Below are 7361 nucleotides of genomic sequence, written 5' to 3' on the forward strand. Positions count from 1 at the left end.
TGGTTGTCCCTTTGGTATTTTTTGCCTCTTGTTTACGTAGACTATCGTGCAAAAAGGAAAATTATATTACGCTAGACAATAACGAAGTTAATATATTTGTTTGACTTTTGTTGTTATAATTTCTTTTAACACACAAATCCAAAGACAATAGTTGGTAGTCTTAGTTAAATGTTTTCACTACTCGTCTTGACTCGGGGCTATTTAGAGCTTGAAATATGGCATATATGCGCGTATTCAACATTGCGCATTGGTGAACAAAACTTCAAACCATCGACTATTTCTGTACTAACTTCACAAATTCGCCTTATCAAAACTGGCATTACGTTAACTATTTGTAAATCATCAAAGTTGTCAGTCACATCTTCGAATATATAACCAATCAATAAATATTTTACAATTAACATAATTTGACTCATAGTTATTTCCCTTTACCGTCATGTTAGAGGGCAACATGCACCAATACATTCATAGATCAACTAAATCTAACTTGTCATTCTTGTCACTATAAACTGTGTTTAAGTCATGTGTAATTCATCACTACAATACTACGATCTTGTTTGTTTTTTTTAAATCAAGACTTGCGTGTACCACATGTTTAAATTTTGTTAATATTGTGACGGGATTGCTTCCCTTAGTAAATGTGGTAGATACTTAGTCAGTCGTAATGCCTAGGTCACACATTCACGGATCACCTCGCCGGTTCCACTGCGGATTAAATCTCACGGATGATTCCGGAAATGCAGTTTCCGTAGTCCGGTACGGATTCGATACGGGTGCATAACAGTTTGTCGACGGGTTTTGGCGTATTCACCACGGGTAATGTAGGAAAGGGGTCATTTGGCGACATGAGTGATACGGATTTTTACGGTAAGACACGGTTTAATACGGAAATGACACGGTTTAATACGCAACGACACGTGTCGGGGCGCATGTACTGCGGATAAACAGCGGTTTGCTACGGTATAAGTAAGGGTTAGTACGAATTAGAACGGTCTGATACGGAATAGTACGAACCACCACAATTTCTAATGCCTAGGTCACACACGGATTTGACGCCGGATTAGCTACGAATACGATCCGGCATCATTCGTGGCAATCTGTATTAGTCCGTAGATTTCCGTATTGTAGCCGTAGTCATACGTAGTAGTTCTTGTATATCCGTGACAATTTTTGAACATGCGCAAAATTTGACCACGGACCAAACAACCGTAGCATATCCTTACAAAACCGTATTAGAACGAACTGGTCCGTTTTAGTCCCTATCAAAACCGTATTAATCCGAAATTATTCGTAGGCCCGAAGGATTTCTACGGTTAGTTACGGACAACTACGTACTAGTACGGTTACACCACGTATTTGCTAAGGATTTGTTACGAATTTGTCACGGAACGGCGCGATTTCATTACGTTGCAATACGGATAGCTAAGGATCAGTCAGGGTTATCAAAGTCTGTTGCGGTTTACTACGTTACAACACGACAAAATACGGAATATTGCGGTCCACGACAAAATGACATAAGGCCTCTGTATAAACACTCCCTATTTATAGGGCCCAACGTAGTCTGTGTCTTGCCGTAGAGGTATAATACATAACATTATCCAACTTGAACAATCAACAACTGGTGCTTGCAATTAATTGGCTGGAATTGGATATTGATACGGCACAAAATTCCAGGGCAGTGGTCAAGTCACATGATGACAGACGTAGAGGTAACCGGAGGCAGAGGAGATAGTGGACTATGGACTGGCGCTTAATAGAAGACCTATCCATGGCCAGTATGAGGTCCTCATGGCTGAACTTTGTGTGGAAAATCCAGCTGATTTTAAGAACTTTGTAAGAATAGTCCCAAATATGTTTCAAGAACTGCTACATGTCGTTGGCCCGAGGATTACGAAGAACACCACCTGGTACAGACAGACAGATAAATAATTTATTAAACAAAACAAAAAAATCATCGATTAACTGCCATTAAAAAGTGATAAATCACAAGCTTAAACTAGAAATGATTAACGGCTTGAGCTAAGGAAGTACTTCTTAAGCTCAGGCGGTATACGCGCTGCCTTGTAACACAGAGGTCCCGGGTTACAGTCCCGGTGGAGACTAAGACGATTTTGTAAGAAGAATCATGCTCTCTGGTTACAATATTATAATAAATAAATTTAATCGGTTTGCTCTCCAACATATATAACGTAGAAATAACTGCAAATGAAAAAACGTCATTAGAAATAAGCTAAATCAAACGCAGATTCATCTCTATTTTTAAAACGCATTTGATAGATGTATAATCAGTTTATTTTTCTTTCAGGGTAAAGCCTTATGATGCCAATCCTTTCCTGTCAAGAGAAGCATATGAAGACTACTGAATGGTCAATTCTGCTAACCTCTAGTCACATGGTTGTGAAGCCAATTTGTGACCCGATTGAAATTTAAAATCGTTTAAAACGAACATTAAGTGCCTGAAACACATAATTTTAATAGAAGTTAAATTCAGTGCGCTAGAATATTTCGGTCTTTTAATTACTTTTTATTATTGACATATTCTCATGTTTTATTTGATTGTATACATTCTGGTTTATTTTTCCGTCCTATAAATGTTTTATTAGATAAAGTATTCTTGTAAAGCTACACCCTCTTATGCCACAATACATTTGGATAATATATCCCTTATCGATGAAATTAATAGACCAGCAACAGAAATTTGGAATAATATTATTTTTCGGCTGTGCTATTTCTCATAGAAGTACATTGGATTACGCTTATTTGTAAGAGATATTTAGATATTTCCTTTTTGTAATTGGTAAGGCATTTGTCGTGATTATCCATGCATTTTGTATTGCATATAAACGGAAGGTTTTATCTAAATTTAACATGTAGGTGAATATACCACGTAGAAGTTATTCGTCAAATAATTATATATGATAGATAAATACTTGAAAAATCTTCAGCGACAAAGCCCGAATTTACCACTCCACAGTAAACCTACATTTTTTAACAGCTTTTCCATTGTAACATTTAAAAACCGGGGGGAGGGGAGGGGGGTTCCCTGTAATAGATTTATAGATTGTCTGTATGTATGCAGTGAAAAAGAACATCTTAGTCCCTCAAGTACATAAAGCAAATTTGGACTTATTGTAAAAGGACTACCTTCTATTTGCAGCATTAATTTGCGGTATTGAGAATATAAACCATATTATAACATTTAGAAATTTCCGTTTTTAGGAAATGAAATACATTTACAGTTAATTGAATCAATACATATTGGATGAATTAGTGGGAGAGAATTTTATTCTTACCTCTTCTGAAGCAGAATTTTAAATCGAGAATGATGAATTATTAATCGTCTTTAAACTACGATAAGTTTGGCCTACAAGTTTAAAAGAATACCTTTCTGGAAAATGCTTAGGAAATATCTCATACACTGATATATCTTTTGAACTTCATTTATTTACCGAATTGAATTGCCTATTGAAATAATCTGGATTTAATCTTCAAAATTAAGTCAACTTAAATGTTCTTTTAGTCCATCGTATTGCGCACACAATTTCATCTAGAATCATTTTTTACACTATTCATTCAGATGGACATGCTTTACATATCAAGATGTTTGTCTTTGAAATATATGACATATAAAAAAGAATGTTTAAGTTTTCTTTATTGTAAAGGTTTCTGTTTACAATAAAACTATTTATCTGTGCCTCGTTGTTATCATGTGTGTATCTGAAGTTCATACTATATCGAACGGCAATATATTATGAGAGTTTAATACGAAACATTCAAATCCTAAAAGTGATATTGGCATGCCACATACATTCTACATATTACCGCCGCAGTGGTCTCGTGGTAGCATGTTCGGCTCGTGGGTTCAAACCCCGGCGGAGTCAAACCAAAGACTGTAAAATTGGTATTTGCTGCTTCTCCGCTAAGCACGCGGCATTTAGGAATAAGAGCAAAGACTGGTCGGCTCGGAGTGTCCTATTGGGTTGACGTGTCTTCCTGTGAGGACTAATACCTTGTCAACTAGCACGTTTACAATCCGACTCAGCGTGTCGGTCAAGTACAAATCAGGATTTATATTCATATCGCATTAACATGTTCTAGTCCTAAATATTCATTTAATTTGCCACTGGACGTTAAGCAGCCATCCATCCATCCATGAATCATACATACATATATATACGCTTAATAAATCGTTTATTAAAAATATTCGATAGAATGACTTCCAGGTAGTTGATATCTCTCAATTTTTTAATAACGAATGATATATTGTGTGAGTGCCAATGAGACAACTCTCCATCCAAGTCACAATATGTAAAAGTAAACCATTACAGGTCAAAGTACGGCCTTCAACACGGAGCCTTGGCTCATACAGAACAGCAAGCTATAAAGGGCCCCCAACATGACTAGTGTAAAACCATTCAAACAGGAAAACCAATGGTGTAATCTATATAAAAACGAGAAACACTTATGAAACACATCAGCAAACGACAACCACTGAACATCAGGTTCCTGACTTAGGACAGGTGCAAACAAATGCAGCGGGTTTAAACGTTTTAATAGGAGCCAACCTTCACCCTACCTGAAACAAGTGTAACATCAGAACATAGAAAGACACACTATAAAATATCAATTGAAATGGCTTAGCTCAATCAAAAGACATATTAACAAAAACAAGTGAACATACACTGAACGAATAATTTTGATCTATGACACAATGTAGATACAAAATTAATAAAACAGGGAGGTTAGATGTGAAACAATACCAGATAGACAACCATAACCTTGGACAAAATGCCGCCAAATAAAATAACGTACATAGGTAAATAAAAATAATTTTGTTGTAAGGTATACATGGAGTACGGAAATAATTTTTTACAAAATAAATAATTTTGTTGTTCCTAGTACGAGAACAAAAGAGAAAATTTATCGTCATACTAAGCACTTATCAAAAGGGTATATATCAAAAATAGTGAGACTAGATATAACACTGAATAAGTAAACATTAAATAACAAAAATACATTACAAATTGTATCAACAGGTCAAATTGACACGAAAGTACGATTTGAGAGTACTCGCAGTTACTGAAAGCTATTTAAAAGCCAAAAACAATTAATAATAAAAAATCATGCATCAGAGACTAAAATCAACTAAAACACATCCCAGGGATTTGGTTTTCAACTTCATGGGTAGTCAAAGAAGACATGACTTGTGCAATGCCAAAATAAAAGTATCGACAGGCAGTAGGATAGTTAGGTCTGAGTTAACCTGTTAATAAATATATATAATGTAATATATAGAGTAATCTCTATATAGAAAATGAACGTGGATGTGTATTTATACATTCCAAAAAACCGTTTGAGAAGAATACAAATTTAGTTATGTTTTAATTTGCTGCTGACAAAATCGATATTTGTGCCAATGTAAACTATATTCAAAGATCTAATTACAACATTGGTTAGATAACCTTTACTTATAAGTTTGTTTCAAGGTTCGATGAGTTTACACGGATCACATTGTGATTTTAGTACAATATTACCGTAAAATTTAAGATGTGAAATACAGTTTTTAATAAGTTTTCTACTGGTACAGCCAAATTTACTAATCAAATCTTTGTATCTATGAAAGAATTTATTAAAGTTTTAAGCAATTTATGGTAACGAAATCCCTGACTTAATGATTTATCAGTAATACATTGATTACGTTCGTTAAAATCTATGACATCACTTCACACACTGGCATAACGAACGAGTTGGGATATATAAACACCGTATGATGGAGCAAAATGAACATCGCTGTCTAAAAAGGGAAAATTAACAATAGGGAATGAAAAATCGTCTCATTTGTCGTAAATTTTAGTATGGAGTTTCCCTTTAAAACATGAAATTTCGAAATCAAGAAAAGGACAACTACTGCTGTTTATGTTAGATTTAAGTTCCTTTGGGTAAATTTCGGTATTATATTTAGAGAACTCTGGATTATTTAACGAAAAAATATCATCAAGATAACGGTAGGTATTGTTGAATGTATCAACCAAATGTAACAATGACGTGTCTTTACTGAGTTTGGTCATAAACTGAGATTCATAGCAATACAGGAATAAATCTGCTATTAAAGGAGCGCAGTTAGTGCCCATAGGAATACCTACTACCTGTCGATACATTTTATCGCCGAAACGTACATATATGTTGTCCAGGAGAAAATTTAAAGCTTCAATCATATCTTCACATTTCTAGTAAGTGTATCTAGCATACTTTCCTTTTCCGTTACAGAAAAGACTTTAAAAGAGTTACAGCAAATAAATTTGCAATGAGATTTTTCAAAAGGCCATTTAATTTAATATGAAAACTTTTTCTTGATAAGATAGTGTGGAAGTGGTAGTGTAGAGAGTAGAAAAATCATAACTGTCAACAGAATTAAAAGGACCATCAAAAGCACGTATTTTATCTAAAACCTCTAATGAATTTTTAACACTCCAAAAATAATTAATACTATTATTTTCATATGCTTTATTACAAAAGTTAATAACAAGTTCTTTGATAGTAGTAAGGGATGTAGTTAGAAGCACTGACAGATTAGTAGTAGAGCACTTACTAGATACGGAAATGAAACGGAATTTAAATGGTTGTTTGTGTAATTTAGGTAACCAGTACATAGTCGGGACTTTCAAATGTTCTGGAGAGGCTTTAAATGGGTAGTGGCAGTGATATGCTTGTTTACAATTTACATAAAGTCAACTTGTTATAACTTTCCTTTGATAGATTAAGGTTTTTCAATTTTACATCGTTTAGTCTCTAAGCAACGTTTTACTACAAAGGGACGATTTTTCTTTCCATATTGTTAGTGTTCTCTTTTTTGACGGTTATGTTCCTTAGGCCCTTTCTATTGGTGTTTAAATTCTAACTCGTTCGCGATGCCCCATATGTTGAGCGTATGACTTAATAGATTTCAAAGGACGTATTATATGTATCACTGGTAAATTATGACGAACAAATAAATCATGTTTCCAAGCCTAAACAATCAGTCAGTATACTTCCAATAGGTTTAGCGTTATGTCTTCATAAACATTCTAAGAAAAGTATGGCCTTGTACAATGCCAAAACATAAATACCGACATGATGTTGGACCATTATTGTTCATAATTGTATAGAATACATGTACAATCATAATTAGTTATGTTTTAATTTACGAAAAACGAGACTGCGTTAATAGAATGTAAGTTTGTCGAGTTTACAATTCAATAAAGTCCTTCAAAATAACCGTTATAACTATAATACAACATCACAAGGGAGGACTTAGACAACAATTAATACAACATTATATGAAAAAATAAGAAACGAATACAAAATAAATATATTGATACACA

The 7361-nt window shown here is 34.2% G+C and overlaps 1 long non-coding RNA gene across 1 annotated transcript in view; it reads left to right on the plus strand.

Moving 5' to 3' along the window:
* Positions 1-3694, plus strand: part of LOC127730150 (uncharacterized) — a 53812-nt gene extending 50118 nt beyond the window's left edge. The window contains exon 3 of the long non-coding RNA XR_007994976.1: positions 2306-3694. This is a non-coding gene — a long non-coding RNA (uncharacterized LOC127730150). The remainder of the gene's footprint in view (positions 1-2305) is intronic.
* The last annotated feature ends 3667 nt before the right edge of the window (positions 3695-7361 follow it).

Source organism: Mytilus californianus, unplaced genomic scaffold (genome assembly GCF_021869535.1).
Source record: "Mytilus californianus isolate M0D057914Y unplaced genomic scaffold, xbMytCali1.0.p SCAF_2, whole genome shotgun sequence".
Lineage (NCBI taxonomy): Eukaryota > Metazoa > Mollusca > Bivalvia > Mytilida > Mytilidae > Mytilus > Mytilus californianus.